Below are 23,613 nucleotides of genomic sequence, written 5' to 3'. Positions count from 1 at the left end.
AAGTTCATCTTAATGTAAGCACACTTTTTAGGACTGGCCAACTCATGTAGAGAATGGCCAATCATTTGTTAAAACTCTAAGTGGGTGCGTGGAAGTCAGGGGTGGGATCCAAGAGGGAGAAGGATTTGAAACAGACTGTGCTAGATGATTTCTAACAACTCTTGTGGTTATGAAATTCAAGCAGGAAGGGAATCATTATTCCCATTTTATAGCTAAGGAAATCAAAGCCCAGAGTAATTAGGTGACTGTTCCAAGGCATGCAGATGGTCAAGATGATGAACTGAAGAGTGGCTCATGATGCCAAGTGAGGTGTTCTGTACACCCCACCTTGTGGCTGCTATTGTTAATCTTCCCTATGAATAGTGCCTCCTCACTCAATTCCAGAATAGTCTCTCATTGCCTAACATATTCACAGAGGAGAATCAGTGACTTTCATTGGGAGTCAGAGACCTAGATTCCCATTCCATAGCCAACACTTCTCACACCCCATCCTATCTTTGAAGGACACAATAAAAGAAAATCAATCTCACCCACAACCTGCAGCTGACAGAATGTCCAACATTAACTCATGTCACTGGCTCACTGCACCAGATTGTGCAGGAGGGATTCAGTGTGAGTTTCCTGTCAGATTAACAGAGAGGCAGAGGTGAAAAGAGAAAGATATGACAAAGACCTTAAAAAAGTGTCATGCTCATGGATAGGAAGAATCAATATTGTGAAAATGACTATACTGTTCAAAGTAATTTATAGATTCAATGTTATCCCCATCAAGCTACCATTGACTTTCTTCACAGAATTAGAAAAAACTACTTTAAGTTTCATATGGAACCAAAAAAGAGCCTGCATTGCCAAGACAATCTTAAGCAAAAAGAACAAAGATGGAGGCATCACATTACCTGACTTCAAACTATACTACAAGGCTACAGTAACCAAAACAGCATGGTACTGGTACCGAAACTGATATATAGATCAGTGGAACAGAACAGAGGCCTCAGAAATAATACCACACATCTACAACTATCTCATCTTTGACAAAATTGACAAAAACAAGCAATGGGGAAAGGATTCCTTATTTAATAAACGGTGTTGGGAAAAGTGGCTAGCCATATGCAGAAAACACCCCTTCCTTACACCTTATACAAAAATTAACTCAAGATGGATTAAAGACTTAAACATAAGACTTAAAATCATAAAAACCCTAGAAGAAAACCTAGGCAATACCATTCAGGACATAGGCATGGGCAAAGACTTCATGACTAAAACACCAAAAGCAATGGCAACAAAAACCAAAATTAACAAATAAGATCTAATTAAACTAAAGAGCTTCTGCACAGCAAGAGAAACTATCATCAGAATGAACAGGCAATCTACAGAACGGGAGAAAATTTTTGCAATCTATCCATCTGACAAAGGTCTAATATCCAGAATCTACAAGGAACTTAAACAAATGTACAAAAAAATAAAAAATAAAAAAGTGGGCTAAGGATATGAACAGACACTTCTTAAAAGAAGACATTTATGTGGCCAACAGACAGATGAAAAAAAGCTCATCATCACTAGTCTTTAGAGAAATGCAAATCAAAACCACAATGAGAACAATGAGATACCATCTCACGCCATTAGCCGTCCCTCTCCTTCATCACTCATTCCTCCCAGCCCTTGGCAACCACCAGTCTACTCTGTATCTCTATGAACTTACCTATTCTAGACATTTTTAATAAGTGGAACCATACAATATATGTTCTTTTGTGACAAACTTCTTTCACTTAGAATAATGTTTTCAGATTCATTTTAATGGTGATCATTAAAAAGTTAGGAAACAGATGCTGAAGAGGATGTGGAGAAATAGGAATACTTTTACACTGTTGGTGGGAGGGTAAATTAGTTCAACCATTGTGGAAGACAATGTGGCAATTCCTCAAGGTTCTACAACCAGAAATGCCATTTGACCCATCAATTCCTTTACTGGGTATATACCCAAATAATTACAAATCAATCTATTATAAAGACACATGCACACATATGTTTATTGCAGCACTATTCACAATAGTGAAGACTTAGAACCAACCCAAATGTCCATCAATGATAGACTGGATAAAGAAAATGTGGCACATATACACCATGGAATACTATGCAGTCATGAAAATGGATGAGTTCATGTCCTTTGCAGGGATATGGATGAAGCTGGAAACCATTATTATCAGCAAACTAACATAGGAAAAGAAAACCAAACACCGCATATTCTCATTCACAAATGGGAGTTGAGCAATGAGAACACATGGACACAGGAAGGGGAACATCACACACCAGGGCCTGTTCGGGGATGGGGGGTTAGGGGAAGGATAACATTAGGAGAAATAGCTAATGTAGATGACGGGTTGCTGGGTTCAGCAAACCACCATGGCACATGCATATCTATGTAATAAACCTACAGGTTCTGCACATGTATCCCAGAGCTTAAAGTATAATAAAAATAAAAATACAAAACTGCTAGTTGTGCCACCCCTGTCAGAAGGGCCTGCAGAAGCTCATGTTAGCAACGGCTCTTGGGTGGGCATCAGTTTCAGAAAACCACATATTTTAAAATCACAATATTGCAGAATGCATCAATTTGGTGAGACACATATTCATTCACACTAAAAAAGGAAAGTGTTTTATGATGGATTCATTGTCTGGTTCCCTTAAATTGCCCACTTTTCTTCTCTTGTGTGTGTTTGCCTATGATGGCTATTTAAAAATAATAGCTTTATTGAGATATAATTCTTATACCATAAAATTCACTTTCTTAAAGCGTACAATTCAGTGGACTTTAGTATATTCACAGAGTCATACAGCCATCACCACTATCTAATTCTAGAATATTTTCATCACCTCAAAAAGAAACTCTGCACCCATTAGCAGTCTCTCTCCTTCATCACCCATTCCACCCAGCCCTGGGCAACCACCAGTCTACTCTCTATCTCTATGAACTTGCCTATTCTAGACATTTTTTATAAGTGGAACCATACAATGTATGTCCTTTTGTGACAAACTTCTTTGACGTAGAATAATGTTTTCAGCTTCATTTATGTTGTAATATGTGTTAGTGCTTCATTCTTTTTTAGGATCAAATAATATTCTATTTATGGCTATACTACATTTTGTTTATTCATCAGTTGATGGACATATCAGTTCCCACTTTTTGGCTATAATAAATAATATTGCTCTGAACCTTTATGTACAAGCGTTTGTATGAACATATATTTTCATTTATCTGTATATACCTGGGAGTGGGATGGCCAGGGTGTATGGCAACTCTATGTTTAATCTTTTGAGAAACTGCCAAACTCTTTTCCTAACTGGCTACATTATTTTACAATACTTTCAGCAATGTATAGGGGTTCCAATATCTCTACATCCTTGACAACACTTGTTATTCTCTATATTTTTTGTTGTTATAGCCATCTTTGTGGGTATGAAGTTGTATCTCTTTGGGTTTTTGATTTACATTTTTCTAATGGCTACTGCTGTTCAGTGTCTTTTCCTGTGCTATTGGCTATTTGTAGAACTTCTTTAGAGAAATGTCTAATCAAATCCTGTGCCAATATTTTAATCTGGTGACTTGTCTCTTTATTCTCCCCGTGCTTCTGAAATCAAAGTCAGATGAGGTAACTCTTTTACAGAATGGATTTCCTGTAACAACACTATTCTCTGATCCAAACATGTTTGAATCATGAAGAGGATGATGACTGGATGAACTGTGACCTTGGTGAGAGATGGGGGAATGAACTGTAGGGTGACTTCCTAAGTGACTTTTCAGCCAAAGACATCATGAGAGATTTATTTGCTTAAGACAAAAATGGATATTTATGGAGAGGAAGCAGAGTAAGTCCAAAGGAAAGGAAACCAAGAACAAAGGGCTCTTGAGTGATGTAGTTCAGGATCCTCTCGGCCCACTAGGGCCCTCTGACGTGAACTCAGGGTTATAGGTTAGCTCCTTAAGTTCCACATTCCTGCATGCAGGATGGAGCCTTGAAAAGGAGTCAGTCCTTTGTCCTGGGCCCTTACCTTGCTGAGGGAGCCACATCATTTATTCTTCAGGGGTCTCAGCTTCCTTATCAATATGATAACATCCAGTGCCAAGGTTCTCTCCGTAGGGGTAAGAATATTTTACCTCTCCAAGCTCTTAAAGCGGCACAGCAGAACAGCCTGAAAGCTCCGTCTTTAGAACTCTTGAAGAAAGCCGGAGAAAGCTATCTTCCCGGCACGGCTTATCCTCAGGTAACCTGGACGGCTCATAAACCCTGCAGGTCAAGTTCTGGACTAGGGAGCTTTGAATGGGCATGTCCTACACCAGGCCCCTGGGAAAGCCTGGTCTCTGCTCCAAGGCAAATTTCCACACTAAATGGGTTGCATGTTTTAAAGTGTCCAATGTGCAAGCACATTCTGCTTCCTATTACATACTGACCAACACGGAGCACTGGGTGCCAAAATGGAAAGAAGGAAAAAAGTTGGGTGAACCAAAAAATAACTTGATCACAGCAAACTGTCTTGAGATAAAAAGAGTTATCTCCCCAACCAGTGTCTTATGTACAAGTAGAGAAAAATAATCCATGGCATATGAGTTCTGATCAGGTCTGTACATTCCTCCCAACCCCAGTCCTGGTGAACATTAGCTAGGCATGTGTGTTTGAAGTGGGCTTACTGTAGGAAATACTTCCTTGTGGTTTTGCCTGCAGTTAACATATTAGAGAAGTGGATAGAATCCAAGGCTCAGACACATGCATTCCAGGCAGTCAGGCTGAAGAAGGACAGCTTTGGAGCTGAAGAGGCGGAAGAAAGATTGCCTAGAGCCACGAGTAAAGACATGCATCCATCAAGGCCACGAAAGGCTGTGCCTGCGTCTGCTCCTGTAGGGAGCTGGGATGGCATCTACTCAGTTCATGGATCATGTCAAAGGCCAAAAGGAATATGAGGTCAGATTCTCAGGTGCATGTGCCCTTGTGCACTGAGAATAAAATATTTAGAAACAAATAGAAGGTCATAAATCATCAATGGTATATCAGTAATGGTAAATCTAATCAATACATCCCTTTAAAGATAAAGGCTCTTTTGCCCCAGGACAAACCATTCAGGGAATTTTGCATTTGAACTGCTCCCAGAGAGGACTGGTAAAGCTTTTCTCTTTGGAGGTCATGGGAGTGTGAGTAGCAGCAGGTTGGGGCAGGTTCTTACTGAACAAGGGATTGGAGGAACACTGTGGATGGTGTAGGAGCTCCCAGTCCCAGACTAGCTGTTTGACTTTCTTCCCTATTTCCTAATCTTTAAAATATGAAGGTGAAATTTAATGGTTTCAAAGTTCGCTTCCAGTGGTACCATTCTGATTACTTTATGAAATCTACTTTCCTCTCACAGCTGGGTACAGAGAAAGGAAACATGTAAATGGCCACGAGAAGAATTAAAGTTAAATCAAAGGAAGAACTCTCCAACCTTTGGGATGGTGAATGAAAAAGGCAGGACCTTGAGAAAAGCTGTAGATCTAATTTCCCTAATATTTTAAATAATTAAATCTGCTTAACAAAGGTGGAATATATACATATTTAAAAAAAATTTTTAGAGTCAACGTCTCACTCTGTCACCCACGCTGGATGCAGTGTTGCAATAATAGCTCACTGCAACCTCAATGTCCTGGGCTCAAGTAACCCTCCTGCCTCAGCATTTTGAGTAGCTGGGACTACAGGGGCATACCACCATGCCCAACTAATTATTTCATATTTTTTAAGTTTTTGTAGAGATCAGGGTCTCTCTATGTTGCCCAGGTTGGTCTCAAACCGCTGGGCTCAAGCAATCCTCCCTCCTCAGCCTCCCAAAGTGCTGGGATTACAGGCATGAGCCACTGCACTCGGCCATGTAGAATATGTTTGAGTAGGCTGGAGGCTGAGTGCCTCAAGTGCAGAGACGTGGCTTTCATCTTTAATTGAGCACTTTCCTCCCTAGCTCAGCCTTCTCCATGGCTTTTTCTGCCTGCAATGATCTCTTCACTTTCCCTTCAAACCAACCCATATCAACTTCTTAGCACCTTCCTTCCACCACGCTACCTTTTTGCTCTTCTTACAAGAGCATCTGTCCCTTAGAGCATCATGTCTGAATTCCTCTTTCTCACTTCTAACTCCCCAAAACACGCCTCTGCTATTTAAAATATTTCACTCCTGCAAACACTTTTTTTCTTTTTAGTAGAACCTGATCTGTCCAGTAAATAGACCTGGAATCCAAGTCCTAGATCATTCCCACTGCCATGACTGTTCATTTGTGCCCAAATTTTGAATGTGCCTCATGTCTAGGAACCCTATCTATCCTTCAGGGTTATGTGGAATTACTACCTCTTCTCTGAAACGTTCAACCTTCTCTAACTCATCCAGCCCTTCCTGAATGCTCTTTTCCATATACACAGTTGAGCCTCAAAGTTTTGGTTTTTGCACTTAATAATAGCTTTTAATCTCATCTCTACAAATAAATTGAAAGCTAGTGTTAGGCACATAGTAGCCCGCAATAAAGACTAGATGGATTTGAATTCACCTGGGCCTTTACTCTTCTATGATGAGTCCTCAGGACTTACTAACCCTAGGATAGGTTGTCAGAACAGTTACCTGGCTGACTGGTGGCTCCTTTGTATGTAACGACCTATATAACGCCTGGGGTGTTCATAATATTTTTGGATACCTCCACCAAGAAAGGATCATTTTTCAGTCTTATGCAAGACATAGTTCACAGGTGAGGATGGTGAGGCAGCTTAAAATGAGGGAAGGCTCAATAACAATAAATTAATCAATATATGAATATTAGACCCTGAAGGAGAGATGAGTAGAATAGGGCCCTTTCCCCAGATAGGAAGACAAGGCATGTACCTCATTATGTTCAGTGAAAGTGGAAAATAATAAATGCTAAATGACTAGGGCTGCAAGAGCATGCTGCAGGAATTGAGGGGAAGAAAATCACTGTGGTCTGAGATGATTAGAAGAATATTCAGAAAACCTGGGGCTTAAGGATCTGCAGGATTTTGCCAAATAGAGTCAAGAAGATGAAAAGATGGGAATAAAACACACAGATGAGAACGCTTATGGCAAGTTCAAGGGGCTGGAAGAGGAATAGGCAGTCACAGAGCGTGAGAGGACTAGAAAGGTAGATTGGGGATCAAATTCCAATTTTAAAAGCTTAGGTGTTTCTATTAGGCCTGGGAAAGTTCCAGCCACCCTATTTAGAGGTTCAACTTGGGCAAAGGTGGGACACCACCCTCTACTCCCTCATCGTCAGCCCCATTAAGCTCTTCCATTCAAGGGTTTTGCTGTCAGCATCTCTCACAATAACAATATTAACAACAATGCCTCATAATCGTATAGTCCTCTGAACATCACCAAGTGCTATATTTGCAACCTCATAAAGGCAGGGGTCATATGTTACTCCATTCAACTGTTCAAGCTTGGCACAGTGCTTGTCACATAAGAGACACTCAGTAAATTCTTCACTAATAAAAAAATAAGAGATCCATGCATTTTCTCATTTGAACATCAGAATAATCCTCTGAGGCAGTAAAGCCAAATATTCATATCCTAATTTTAAAAATAAAAGAAGCAAAGACCAGAGTAGGTATATAATTTGTCTAAGTTTTCTTAAGTACTGTGCTACAAATTTTGTATTAAGAATTGCACTGAGCTAGGAACCAGAAGACTAGGAACCAGTGAAGTAAGAACTTGGTTTTGGCACTTATCTGGACCTTGAGGAGTTTGTTTTTGTTTTTTTTTTTTTCTGCCCACTAAATATGCATGGAACTAAATTTCATTGGTTCCAAGGTACACACACACACACACACACACACACACACACACACACACACATATTTATATCATCACATTTTCATGTCACCAAAGTCAGGATGTGTCTTGCAATCAGTGCCATGCATATCTTAATTTGCAGAATTTCTCTTAGAGTCTGAAATGTGGTAACCTCTGCCCTGCCTGCCTACCTGCTAGAATATAAATGTGATAGTGCTTTGTAAACTGGGAAGTGCTGTACAAATAAGTAAGAACTAGTGAAACAGAAGTTGCCGCTGCCTTCCTCAATACCTCATCGCACAATTCTGACTGCTTTAGAGCAGCCAGCCCCCAAGTAAGTTCTGCTTAGAGTCCCTGAGCAGTCTTGGCTAGAGAGAGGATTAAATGGCATTAACCTGACAAGCAAATGTTGGCATTTCTGAAACACCTGGTACAAATCTTTGCTATTGATTAAAGGAATTAGTGGTCTGTGAATCTATGAATAGACCAAAAGAAAGGAAATGCAATCCTTTTCCACAAGCCCAGACACAGATCAGACATTCACTGATTTCTTTTTTCCCTGTTTGCACATACCTGTGGTTCCATGGGGCTAAATTCCCGGAAGGAGCTCCTTTGACACAGGGATCCTGCTCTAGCAAGTGAATCCCTCCCCAGCAGAACTTCTCCCCCAAGCACTCCACATCCTCCTTTGACCACAGCAGCCAGTGCCAGGGAGACAGTGTGCGAGGGACTGATAAGAGGGCTAGTAATCTCTGCCCTGAGTCTGTTGGGGCATATTGCAATCTAGAGCCACTAAATTGCCTAGATTATCTGTATCTGGCCTCCACCACTCACACTTGTAAAAAACAAACAAACAAAAATGTCAGTATTTGGGGAAGAGATGGGGGAGGATAAAATGATCAACAGGGATAAGACTGGGGTAAGGCAAATTAGGTAACTGGAGAGTGAAATTTAAGGAGGAACACACTTTCACTGTAAAAAGCACATAAGCTGCTTTCTAATATTCCTGGTTTGTCACTCATTCCTACTAGGTGTTGGACAAATTATTGAATAATCCTGGGCTCTAACAGTTCCAAGCACATAAAATAAAGTGGTTAATCAGTTTCACGCTGAATTATAAAAGTTTTTGCAGCACTTAATTATAAATCTTTCACACATTCTTTGTTATTTGCTCTTCACTACAAATGAGAGTTTATTTTTATAATAATTATAATATGCTATAAACAATCTAAAGCTAAGAGTGTAATTGATCAAGAGGCTAGAGACTGGTAGGTGACAGGATGCCACTACCTAGAATTAAGTTGCTATGGAAATTTAGTTTTCTTTTTTATTCTTATTACCCATATTAATGCACAAAGTTTTGAAACAAAGACGACACTCTTGTCACATTACCTGGGTATTAGAATGGTAGCAATGACTGTGCAGAATGCTAGCTGGGAATTGCATGTCTCCACCCAAGGACTATTGGTTTAAGAAGGAATAATTCAGTTAAGTCGAGATGGACCTTCAGTTCTCAGGAACATTTAAGTGAAAAATAGAGTGTCCCAACATGGCGGGGAGAAGAAAACAAAGAAGATGGTTTGCCATTATGTCAGAGTCAGATGGAAAGGGGGCAGGAATTGATCTGAAAAGGGTTACATTGACCAGCTTCTGTACATAAGTAAATTGGAAAATAACAACACCCATCATGATCCTTTGCAAGGAAGAATAGGTGAGTTTAGAAAACACTTCTAGAATGGTGGAGTAAGGACCTCTGAAAATCTGCTCCTCCATAAAAGGAAAGAGAACACTTTCAAAAGGATGAAAATCAATTTTTTAAACTCTGGAAATTAACCAAAGGCTTGCAACAACCCAAGGAGTATTTATTCAGGAAAATGGCTAAATCTTGGTATCAACAGTGAAACTGATAGTGTTTAAGTCTGCCCTGTTTTCATCCCCTCTCCCTAGCATTGTGGTAGTCTTGAAAACCAACAGCTTCCCAGCCATAGTGTCTATGAAGACCAGCAGCCTAGAAGCTGATGCTGGAAAAAAAAAAAAAGAGTATAATGGGCTTGGAGCTACCCCCAAAGCCCCATACCTAGACAATTGTCACTATTTGATCTGTCTGGCAGTTTCCTGGAAAAGCCCTATTAACAGGTCTTATTTTTACTTTACCTGACTCAGGACTAATAACCCTATCCCCAGAGTGTTTTTTGGAAAAAAAAAATCAATGACAATTTTCTAACATTAGAGCTGTTATAAGATGAGGCAAAGAGGTTTACAAAAAAAGCTTCAAAGGAAATACTGGGGAATTAGATACCACTGAAAAGGTCTGATTAGTTCTAGAATTGAATGCCACACTCATGTGCAGAGTTGTGCATATACCAAGAAAAGACTCGAAAAGGCCCTAATTTCTCATTTCTGGCTGACACTGTGGCTCTCTACAAGCAGGAGGTGAAGGCTAAAGCAGAGTAATGAACTACCAAAGTACAAAATCCATCCCCCAACACACAATGAAAGCTGATGAAAGGCATTTAAGGATTACTTTGTCTAATTACCAACTGACCACTAAACTAACCAATAGAAACTTCAACAGCCACATAAAACAAAGATACAGAATTTACAGAAACAGTGCAAGAGAAACACTAAGCAAAGAAAAAAAAAAAACAGAAAGAATAACATAATTTAGACAGGAGGGGAACCTGATTTCCAAAGTTATCACACTCTATTATTTGAAATTTCCAGTTTTCAACAAAAATTATAGACATGCAAAGAAATTGGAAAGTATCACCCACATACAGGGAAAAGGCATTCAATAGAACTTGTGTCTGAGGGAGCTGCGATTGGTGACCACTAGAAATATACTTTAAATCAGCTACTGTAAGACTGTTTAAAGAACTAAAGGAAACCATTCTAAAAAACTAAAGCAAAGTATGAGAACAGTGTCTTACCAAATAGAGAATACCAATAAAGAGATAGAAAATATTTTTAAATACACACACACACACACACAGGCACACACAGACAATAGAGATTTTGGAGTTGAAAAGCCAGTGAAATTTAAAAATTAATAAAGAAACTAAACAGCAAGTTTGATCTGGCAGAAGGAAGAATCGTTGAACTTGAAATTGACAGAGCCTCAAAGACCCGAGGGACACCACCAACATACACATAGTAAGAGTGGCAGAAGGAGATGAGGGGAAGAAAGGAGTGTAATGGTCAAAGTTTTCTCAATTCAATGAAAAATTAATCTATATACCTGGAATTCTCAACAAAATTCAAGGAAGATAAAATTAAAGAGATCTAAAACTAGACCTATCATAGTCAAACTGTTGAAAGTCAGAAACAAAGAATCTTGAAACAGCAAGAAAAAAGTGACTTACTATGTACAATGGACCTTCAATAAGATAAACAACTGACTTTTTGTCGGAAGCCACAGGAGCCCGAAGGCAGTGAGATGATACATTAAAATGTTGAAAGAAAGGGACTGTGAACCAAGATTTCAATATTGAGAAAAACAATCTTTCAAAAGTAAAGGAAAAATTAAAACAATCCCAGATATACAAAAACAGTGAATTCATTACTAGCAGAAATACTAGAGGCCTTCAGACTAAAAGAACATTAGATAGTGACCAAAGTCAAGGAAAAGAAATAAAGAGCACTTATAAGGTGCTCTAACTTCATAAGGTAAATATAAAACAATGTATAAATGTAGTTTTTGTTTGTAACTCCTTTTTCTAGTATCTTACTTTAAAACACTGCATAAAATAGGCTGGGCGCAGTGGCTCACAACGTAATCCCAGCACTTTGGGAGGCCGAGGCAGGCAGATCACGAGGTCAGGAGATTGAGCTCATCCTGTCTAACACAGTGAAACCCCGTCTCTACCAAAAATGCAAAAAATTAGTCAGGCGTGGTGGTGGGCGCCTGTAGTCCCAGCTACTCTGGAGGCTGAGGCAGGAGAATGGCGTGAACCCGGGAGGTAGAACTGGCAGTGAGCCAAGATTGCACCACTGCACTCCTGCCTGGGCGACACAGCGAGACTCTGTCTCAAAAAAAAAAAAAAAAAAAGTACACAAAGATGTCATTATGACAACAACAGCATAAGGGGGAGGTTGTAACTATACAGGAGACTCATTTTTGTATGCTATTAAAATTAAGATGATGTTCTAGATTTTTATAACCAAAGATGTTAATTCTAACCCACAGAGCATGCAAGAAAATAACTCAAAAATAAATACTAAAAGAAACAACAAAGGAATTAAAATTGCACATTAGAAAATATCTATTTATCACAAAAAAGGGAATGATGGAGGAATGAAGAAACAAAAGGACACAAGAAATTCTAAATACAAATAGCAAACTGACAGATACAAACCCTAACTTAATAGTAGTTAGATTTAATGTAAATAAACTAAATACTTCAATAAAAAGAAAGAAACTGACAAAATGCATGTTAAAAAAATTATCTAACTATATGCTGCCTACCGGTACACACTTCAAATTCAAAGACACAAATAGGTTGAGAGTAAACACGTAGAAATGATATACCAGGCAATCAGTGACCAAAAGAAAACTGGAGTAGCTATACTCATATTATGAAAATAGAATTTAAGACAAAAGTTGCTACTAGAGACAATGAAATATATCTTATAATAATAATAATAAAGGTTAACTAAGCAGGAAGAAATAGCAATTATAAGTATATATACGCCTAACAACAAAGCCCAAAATACATGAAGCAAAATATGTCAGAAATGAAGAGAGAAATTGACAATGCAATGTTAATTGGTAGAGTTCAATACTCCACTTTCAATAAGAGATTGAAGAGCTAGGCAGAAGACAGTTAAGAAAATACAACACTTCAACAATAGTATAAACCAGTTCATCTATAAAACACTCCACCTAACAACAGCATAATACACATTCTTCCCAAGTGCATATAGAACATTCTGCAGGATAAAACATATGTTAGGCCATAAAACAAGCCTCAGTAAATTTAAAAGTGTTCAGAAAAATAAGGAAATTTCAGAAAGTCACAAATATATGGAAATAAAATAACACATTTTAAATAGTCAGTAAGTCTTTTATGGACTCAATTCTGTTCTCAAAATTGTATGTGTTATACCTCTAACACCCAAAGTAACTGTATTTGGAAAAAGAATTTTTCAGGAGACAATTAAAGTTAATTGAGGTTATAAAGGTGGGACCTTAATCTGATAGGACTGGCATATTTATAAAAGAGGGAGAGACACCAGAAATCCTCTCTCTCCACATGAATACAGAGCGAAGACCATGTCTGCAAGCCAGGAAGACATCCTCTCACCAGAAATCAACTTGAGAGCAACTTAACCTTGGGCTTGTAGCCTCCAGAACTGTGAGAAAATAAAATTCTGCTATTCACGCCACCCAATATGTGGTATGTTGTTGTGGTAGCCCTGGAAAACTAATATAGGGTCAGAGAAAAAAATGCAAGGGAAATAAGCTGACTGAAAACAGATACAAAACATAACAAAATTTATAGAATGTAGCTAAAGCAATAAAGAAGAAAGATCTCAAATCAATGTCCTAACCTTTTACCTTGAAAACCTAGAAAAAGAAGAGTAAATGAAACACAAAATGAGCAGAAGGAAGGAAATAATAGAAATTTGAGGACAAATCCATTAAATAGAAAATAGAAATAATAATAGAGAAAATAAACAAAACTTAAAGTCGTTTCTTTGAAAGTATTTAAAAAATTGACAAATCTTTAGCTAGCTAAACTTCCAGAAATAAAGAAAGAAAGAAAGAAAGAAAGAAAGAAAGAAAGAAAGAAAGAAAGAAAAAAGAAAGAAAGAAAGAAAGAAAGAAAGAAAGAAAGAAAGAAAGAAAGAAAGAAAGAAAGAAAGAAAGAAAGAAAGAAAGAGAAAGAAAGAAGGAAGGAAGGAAAGGAAGGAAGGAAGGGGGGAAGGAAAGAAGAAAGGAGGGAGGGAGGGAAGGAAGGGGGAGAGAGAGAGGAAAGAAAGAAAGAAAGAGAAGAAGAGAAAGAAAAAGGAAAGAAAGAAAGAGAGGAAGGAAGGAAGGAGAGAAAGAAAGACAGAAAGAAAAAAGAAAGAAAAAGGAAGGAAGGAAGGGAAAAAGGAAGGAAGGAAGGAAAAGAAAGAAAGAAAGAAGGAAAGAAAGAAACAAAGAAAGAAAGAAGAAAGAAAGAAAGAAAGAAAGAAAGAAAGAAAGAAAGAAAGAAAGAAAGAAAGAAAGAAAGGGAAGAAAGGTAGATAAGGGACAGAGTAAAGAGATCACTCAATTACAAAAATCAGTAATGAAAGATAAAGATAAAGAGTCACTTCCAAACTAACAGAAATAAATAGTATTATACTACTATCAGTAGTATGCCAAAAAATAAGATAACCTAGAAAAAATGGACATTTCTAGAAAAACACAAACTACCAAAACTGACTTAAAAGAAAACAGAAAATCTAAATAGACCTATAACAAGGAAAGAGCTAGAATTAATTATTTTGAGACTTCCCATAAAAAACCCAGACTTAATGGCTTTACTGGTGAATTCTATTGAACACGTAAAGATAAATTAACATCAACCCTTCACACACTCAAAAAATAAAATAAAATAAAAGTGGAGAGAATGAGGAAATGCTTCCTGACTCATGATGCACAGCTAATATTGTCCTGATACCAAATCCAGACAAAGATATCACAAAAGAAAGTAAAGATCAATTTTCTTTATAAATATAAATAAAAAGAATCCTCAATAAAATGCTTTAAAAAAAGAACACATAATATATTAAAAGGATTATGCATCATAACTAAATAGGATTTATCCCAGGAATGCAAGGTTGATTTAATATATGAAAATCAATCAGTATAATAAATCCTATTAACAGGTTGAAGGACAAAAACCACATGATTACATCAAAAGACTAATAAAAAGCATTTTGCAAAATTCAACACTTTCATAATAAAACATATAACAAGTTAAGACTAAAAGGGAACTTCCTTAATCAAATAAAAAGCAGATACAAAATTCCAGAGCTACCATTATATTTAATGGTAAAACATGAAATATTTTCCCTGAGATCAGATACCAAAAGAAGATTCCCATTTTCACCGTTTACATTCGACATAGTATCAGAGGGTCTGGTCAGAGAAGCTAGGCAAGAAAAATAAATATAATACATTCATATTGGAAAAAGTAAAATTATCTCTATTTCAGATCACATGATCTTGAATATTGAAAAAGCCCAAGGAAACTATGATAACTACTGATATGATAACTATAACAAGACTGATATGGTATGATATGATATCTACTGATATGATAACTATGATAATAAGAAACTCTGATAACTACTGAGTTCGGCAAGGTTTCAGAATACAAGATCAGTATACAAAAATCAATTGGATTTCTACACATTAGCAATGAACAATCACAAATAAAATTAAGAAAACAATTCTATTTATAATAGCATCAAAAAGGATAAAATAATAAGAAATGCATTTAACAAAACATGAGCAAGACTTGTTCAGTGAAAAATATAAAACTGTTGAAATAAATTTTCAAAAACCCAAATAAATGGAAGGACATGACCCATATTCATGGATCAGAAAATTTAACGTTGTTAAAATAGCGGTATTCCCCAACTTGACCTATAGTTTCAACACAACCAAATCAAAATGCCATCTGCCTTTTGTTGTTGTTGTTTTTTTTTTTTTTTGCAGAAATTGACAAGCTGATTCTAAAATTCCTATAAAAATGGAGGGAAACTTGAATAGCTGAAATAATTTTAAAAGAACAAAGTTGGTGAACTTGCATGACCTAGTTTTTTGTTTTTTGTTTTTTGAGACGGAGTCTAGCTCTGTCGCCCAGGCTGGAGTGCAGTGGCCAGATCTCAGCTCACTGCAAGCTCTGCCTCCCAGGTTCACGCCATTCTCCTGCCTCAGCCTCCCGAGTAGCTGGGACTACAGGCGCCCGCCACCTCGCCCGGCTAGGTTTTTGTATTTTTTAGTAGAGACGGGGTTTCACCATGTTAGCCAGGATGGTCTCGATCTCCTGACCTCGTGATCCACCCGTCTCGGCCTCCCAAAGTGCTGGGATTACAGGCTTGAGCCACCGCGCCCGGCCCATGACCTAGTTTTAATACTTTCCTCAAAGCAACAATGATCAAGACGGTGTAGTATCAGCATCAATGGAATAGAATTGAGAGCCCAGAAATAAACCTGTTTATGATCAACCTATGATCAATCAATCTTCAATAAAAGTGCCAAGACAATTCAATGGGGAAATAATAGTCTTTTCAAAAAATGAGGCTGGAATAACTAGATATCAACATGCAAAATAATGAACTTGAACCCCTTGCTTGTACAATATTCAAAGCAGACCATAATTATAAATGTAAGAGCTAAGACATTAAAACTCTTGAAATCTTGGAAGAAAACGAATGAGTACATCTTTATGACCCGGGATTGGGCCTTGAATGCTTTCTTAGATATGACACCAAAAGCACAAGCAAAAAGGAAAAAAAAATAGATAAATTGGTCTTCATCAAATTTAAAACTTTTGTACTTCAAGGGACACCACCAAAAAAGTGAAAGGGCAGCTCACAGATCGAGAGAAAATATTTGCCAATTATACGTCTGCTAATAGACTTGTATTCAGAACGTATGAAGAACTCTTGCAAATCAAAAACAAAATGATAAATAATCATGTTTTTTAATGGGCAAACGATTTAAATAGTCATTTCTCCAAAAGACATATAAAGTGGTCAAAATGAACATGTAAAGGTAGTCAACATCCTTATTCATTAAGGAAATGCAAGTCACAGCCGTGATGAGACATCAGTTCACATGCTCCAGGATGACTTTAATCAAAGAGAGATACAATAACCAACGTTTGGTGAGGATGTGGAAAAACTAGAAGACTCATATATTTCTGGCGTGATTGTAAAATGGTACAGCCAGTTTTAAAATGTGTTTGGCAGTTCTTTCAAAGGTTATACATAGCATTACCATATGATTTAGAAATTCCTCTTCTACATATGTACCTAACAGAAACGAAAACATATGTCCACACAAAAACTTGTATACAAATATTCGTAACAGCATTATTCATAATAGCTGAAAAGTGGAAATAACTTCAGTGTCCACCAACTGAAGAATGGATAAACAAAATGTACTCTCTCCACACAATAAAATATTTTTCAGCAATAACGGGAATAAAGTACTGGTACTTGATACATAGAGGAAACTTGAAGGTGTTATGCTAGGTGAAAGAAGTCAGACAAAAAAGGCCACACATTAGTTGATTCTATTTATATGAATTGTCTAGGATAGGCAAGTCCATGGAGACAGAAAGTGGATTACTGGTCATCAGGATCTAGGGGGCAGAGCAGAGTGGGGAGTGAATGTTATTGAGTATAGGGATTCATTTTGTGAAGACGAAAATGTACCAGAATTAGTGCACAACTCTGTGAATATACCAAAAACCACTTAATTGTACAAAATTATTCTTAAAATACCTGAAGTGTTTAGTAGACATTTGTTGTATTTGGAAAGACTGGTGTATCAAGTAGGACTCTTTTGATTGCAAGTAACAGAAAATCCAATGTCAATTTGCTTAAGCAACAGAAGGGAATTTGTGGGCTTATGTAACAAAAGTGTGTGCTTCAAAAGTGACTTATCATAAAGGCTCAAATGATGTTGGCAGGCTTTGTTCTACTCCTTATTGTGTTGATTTCAAGCTCAGATCTTCTCAGGTTCAAATCTGGAGGAGAAGTTTCCCTGCCTGTCTCAGAAATCCTGGCAAAAATCTCATTCGCTGAGATTGGGTCATGTGTTCATCCCTGAACCAATCACTTTGGCTAAGGAAGGCCTGCTTCATATATGTTGCAGGATCACAAAAACTTAGTGACTAAGAGAAGAAATTCCCAGTGCTGTTACCAAATGGGAGAAAGTAGAGGAAATGGATACTGAGGAGCCATACGATAGCAAATATCCATAATCAACAGGAAAAGTTTGCCAAAATAGGAAATCAATACAGCACAGCTTAGAATCTTGGCATACGGAGTACTTCTAAATACACAGCTTCTTCTCTCAATTTGAGCTCTTAATCCTTTGAATTCAAATAATGTTTGAAAAACAATTCACACTTAATGCTTATACAGGCATACCTTGGAGATATGTCCAGTTTGGTTCCTGACCACTACAATAAAGGGAGTATCATGATAAAGTGAGTCACATGATTTTTAGATTTCCTAGTGCATATAAAAGTTATTTTACACTATATTGTGGTCTATTAGGTGTGTAATAGCATGTGTCTACAAAATGATGAATATACCTTAACTTAAAAATACTTCATTGCTAAAAAATGCTAATGATCATCTGAGCCTTCAGTGAGCCATAGTCTTTTTGCTGGTGGAGGGTCTTGCCTTGATGTTGACAGCTGCTGATTGATCGGTGTGGTGGTTGCTAAAGGCTGAGCTGGCTGCTAAAGGCTGAGGTGGTTGTGGCAACTTCTTAAAATAACACAACAATGAAGGCTGCCTCATTGATGGACTCTCCCTTTCACAAAAGGTTTCTTTGCAGCATGCAATACTGTTTGATAACATTTCTCCCACAGCAGAACTTCCTTGAAAATTGGACTTAATCCTCTCAAATTCTGGCATTGCCTTATCAACTAATTTTATGTAATATTCTAAGTTATTTGTTGTTATTTCAACATTCCTAGCATCTTCATCAGGAGCAGAGTCCATGTCAAGAAAGCACTTTCTTTGCTCATCCAGAGGAAGCAACTCCTCCTCTGTTCAGGTTTTATCATGAGCTTGCAGCAATTCAGTCACATCTTCAGACGCCATCCTCCCCACTTTTTTTTTTTTTTTTAAAGAAACAGGGTCTCGCTTCATCACCCAGGCTGGAGCAGTGTCACTGTGGTGGGATCATAGCTCACTGCAGTCACAAACTCCTGAACTCAAATAATCCTTCTGCCTCAGCCTCCCAAGTAACTGGGACTACAGGTGCACAGCAACATGCTTGGCTAATTTTTATTTTATATTATTTTGTAGACACAAGGTTTTGCTATGTTGCCTAGACTGGTTTCAAACTCTGGGCCTCAAAAATCCTCCCACCTCAGCCTCCCAAAGCATTGGGATTGCAGGTGTGAGCCACCGTGTCCAGCCAGGCTCCACTTCTAACTCTAGTTCTCTTACCATTTCCACCACATCTGCAGTTACTTCCTCCACTGAAGTTTTGAATTCCTCAAAGTCACCCAGGAGGGCTGGAACCAACTTCTTCCAAACTCCTGTTAATGTTGATATTTTCACCTCCTCTTGTGAATCACAGATGTTCTGAATGGTGTCTAGAATAGTGAATTATTTCTGGAAGGCTTTCTATTTACTTTGCTCAAATCCATCAGAGAAATCACTATCTGTGGCAGCTATAGCCACAATACAGCCATAGCTACAGTCCTTTGAAACATATTTCTTAAATAATAAGACTTGTAATCAAAATTACTTCTTGATCTATGGGCTTCAGAATGGATGTTGTGATAATAGGCATAAAAACAATGTTAATCTCTTTGTAAGTCTCCATCAGAGCTCTTGGGTGACTAGGTGCACTGTCACTGAGCAGTAATATTTTGAATCTTTTTTTCTAAGCAGTAGGTCTCAATAGTGAGCCTAAAATATTCAGTAAACCTTGCTGTAATCAGATGTGCTGTCATCCAGGCTTTACTGTTCTATTTGGAGAGCACAGGCAGGGTAGATTTAACATGGTTCTTAAGGGCCTTAAAATTTTCAGAATGATAAATGATTGGCTTCAACTTAAAGTCACCAGCTGCCTTAGCTCCTAACAACAGAGTCAGCTTGTCCTTTGAAACTTTGAAGCCAGGCATTGATTTCTCTGGGTGACAGAGCCAGGCTCCGTCTCAAAAAAAAAAAAAAGAAAAAAACAGAATAGGAGAAGACATGGAAGGGAATGACCTGTGAAGGTAGAGGCAAGAAATTGAAGTGATGCCACCACGATGAATGCTTACAGCAGGCAGAAGTTGGAAAAGGCAAGGAATAGATTTGACCCTCAGTACCCAGTATGAATGCCACCCTGCAGACACCTTGATTTTGGACTTCTGCACAGCAGGGCTGTGAAATAATACATTTCAGTTGTTTTAGACCACCAAGTTTGTGGTGATTTGTTAGGGCAGCCCTAGGAAACCGATACACTCTGATATTACACTCTGATATTGATACAAACAGTAGAGTTTGAAAGAATTGTGTTGGCCAGGTGCGGTGGCTCACGCCTGTAATCCCAGCACTTTGGGAGGCCCAGGTGGGCAGATCACGAGGCCAGGAGCTCGAGACCATCCTGGCTACTATGGTGAAACCCCGTCTCTACTAAAAAATACAAAAAAAATTAGCGGGGTGTGGTGGTGTGCACCTGTGGTCCCAGCTACTCAGGAGGCCGAGGCAGGAGAATGGCGTGAACCCGGGAGGCGGAACTTGCAGTGAGGCGAGATCACGCCACTGCACTCCAGCCTGGGTGACAGAGCAAGACTCTGTCTCAAAAAAAAAAAAAAAAAAGGGAAGGAAAGAAAGGATTGTGTCTATTTTACAAACTTTGATTTTCAAAACATTTGAATAGAACTTAAGGATATTTTAAATCAGGTATCATACTTTTTTTTTTTACAGGAGGAGGTAGATTAAAAGTCATTTTTCTTTACTCTTCCATATCCTTTCCTATCTCTAAAACATAACAAAGAAAAAATGGCAAATAAAAGTCTAGGGGGAAAACCTCTCAAACTTGGGCTAATGTGAAATTAAAATGGGAAAATATACACTGATATTTCAAGAAGCTTGTGAGAGAAGAGGAGAACGATGTGTAGATAAAGGGGTACGAAAGGTAAAAAGAAGTCATGTTTTATTTTTGGTTTTGGAATTGGAAAGAATTAAACAAGTTTCAGACTTGACTAAGGGGAATCTATAATTAGAGAAAGAGTTTAGTTACAGCCTGAGTATCTCTCATTCTAAATACTTGGGACCAGAAGTGTTTCAGATTTCATATTTTTTCTCAGATTTTGGAATATTTGCAAATACATAATGAGATATCTTGGAAATACACCAGTTAGAGCTTAGACCAAGTCTAAACACGAAATTTATTTATGTTACATATACACCTTATGCACAAAACCTGAAGGTAATTTTAAATAATAGTTTAAATAATTCTGTTCATGAAATAAGGTTTGTATTAAGTACTTATGTGCGGAATTTTCCACTTGTGGCACATGTCAGCACTCAAAATGTTTTCGATTCTGCAGCATTTTTGATTTTGGACTTGCAGATTAGGGATGCTCAACCTGTATGGAACACAAAGAGGGGGACTGATACAGTCAGGTTTGTTAAGGAGGCTGGAGGGAAAGAGTTACTGGCATGGGTAGCCACAGGCATTGTGAATGAAAAGATGGAGACCTCATCATTAAGTACTGCAAGAACGGTGGTTAAGATGGCTATGGTTGTGAAGAGATTTTAGATAAAGGTTAAACGGATAAAGACAATCTCACCTAACGTGATGATCTTATGTTTTTCTCTATGAAAATCTGTATCTTTAAAGTTGAGGGGTGAGGAGTGAGTAGGGTGCTTGGGGGTGGGGACAGAAGGCTCTTCAGCATCGCTGAGGAGAATGGCAGAAGAAGCTCATCTAGCACAGGTAGAGACTTTGAAGAGCACATCAGGCTGAGGGGCTGGCTGGACCTGAAGGTCCTACTGGATGGTACCCATGTTCAGTTTTGAGATTGCTCCAGGATGGTGAAGCAAGATCAGAGGAGGAGTCTAGGGCACTGACTTAGGGTTGGATTTCCAGTGTGTGCAGTCAGGAAAGAGAAGGAATGGAAGTACTGAGGTCCTCTTGCGATTACAAGGCAAGTGCAGTGAGGGAGGACTCGAGTTGGAAGGTGACCACTGAGATTAAGAGGCAGGGTTAAAAATCTCAGAGACTGCTAGAGACATCCAAATAAAATCTGTCATTTGGTTAATAGTATTCTCCCAAGGTGAGTTTTGATAAATGTACCGTGGCTATATAAGATGTTAGTATTAGAAGAAGGTAGGTAAAGAATATGCTAGAACTCTGTACTATCTTTGCAACTCTTTTGTAAACCTAAAATCATTTCAGAATAAAAAATGTTTAAAGTCATGGGTTTGTGTTTTGTTGTTGTCTAGTTTTGTTTTGGTTGCTCACTGAACTCTTGAAGAAGCATCATGGTCAATATTCTTCTTTCCATTGCACAGGTAAGTTTTCTTTAACTACATGTAATGGCCGTAAAGATGTACACTATAAAATTCACCAAGTCTGCACTAGAGCAGAGAAAGTAACCCAGAGACTTTGATCCCAGCCTAACACTGTAGCCCGATCACCTCCATCATCCCTTTCCTCCCAACCCAGTGTGGCCAACCACACCCCTCCCCATGTGGTCCCCATTTCTCAGCAGGCCTAGCATTTTCAGAATGTTCTGGAAAACCAAACAAGTGGCAAGATTCTGGTAGCCCCAGATCAGAGGGTCTGAGGTCCTGCTGGGGACAGGGCAGGCCAAAGCTGGAGGTTGCTGTGGGAAAGATGAGGGAGACTGTGCTGTAAGCCTCTCCTTCTGAGACCCTCACCTGTGGCTAATCCCTGCTCTGTGTTCAAACGTGTGGATTACACCAGGAAAATTACCTCCATCTAGTCACAAGGCAACAAAACCGTGTCATCTCAACCCATTACCACTAAGGGAAAACTCATTCAGTTCCTCTCACAGGTCTCAAATCTTTCTTTTGTGGTGCAGCCTCATATTCAATGTCAATGAAAAAGTGAAGCACCTGGAAGGGAATATGCTCCAAGAGGCAGCGGTGCATTTTTTTGGTTCCCTGACCTGTGTGGGAACTTGCAGAGTCAGACCTTTCCCTCAGTGGAATGGCTACTTTGCCCTGGTACTAATTTCTGTTAAAAAAAAAAAAAATCATCTTCACAGCAACCTTATGAAGTAGGCATTATTTTATTTTATTTTATTTTACCTATTTTATAGATGAGGAGCCTAAAATGCAGAGAATTTAAGCATATGCCCAAGGTGAAATAGCTGGTATATGGAAGAACAAAAGAAGAGAAGTGCCCTTAGAACCCTGGAGGGAGGCTTGCCTTTTCAGGGTTCCTTCTCAAGGTGATTGGGAGTCCCCAGGGCCAATGTGGTTCTCTCCCCCAGGAGGTGCTCAGCCTGTGTCTGTTTCAGTCTGGAGTAGCATGAGAACTCCTACATCCATCCCTCACATCTGGGTGTCCAAGGCTTGTAGCAATGAACTCATGAGTTAACAAATTCGAGGTGAATTTCACACAAATGAGAAATATTTCTTTCTGATCATTGTCTGCCAGTAAATGCTCAATGAATGTGAAATAATTCAGCATCAATATCAACAACATAGATCCACGGGAAGGGCTTCAGTGAGGGGTACACTCCCCATTTTTAAATGCATAGACACATGGACAATAAATAACTTGCTTAAGATGATGCAGACATGCTGTGTGGAGCCAGGCCTAGAACCCAGGGCTATCTGTCTCCTACTCTGGTGACTTTCAGCCATACTAAGATGCTACTTACATGTGATTTTATATCTGCTGATGGTGCAAAGAACTGAACTTTAAGCATCACTGCAGGATATACAAACAAAAGTAAAAGACTACCTCTCAGCAGTTCAAGAGTTCTAGAATGAATGAATAAATGAAGAGTAAATGGACAAATGAATGAATCCAGATTCCAGGGACTCGGAATCGCTGCCTCTCCCCAGACCTACTGTATGGTCTAATCAGGGCCTTTGCAGCATC

The sequence above is a fragment of the Macaca nemestrina genome, chromosome 10 (assembly GCF_043159975.1).
Source record: "Macaca nemestrina isolate mMacNem1 chromosome 10, mMacNem.hap1, whole genome shotgun sequence".
Lineage (NCBI taxonomy): Eukaryota > Metazoa > Chordata > Mammalia > Primates > Cercopithecidae > Macaca > Macaca nemestrina.
Note: the sequence above shows the minus strand (reverse complement) of the source record.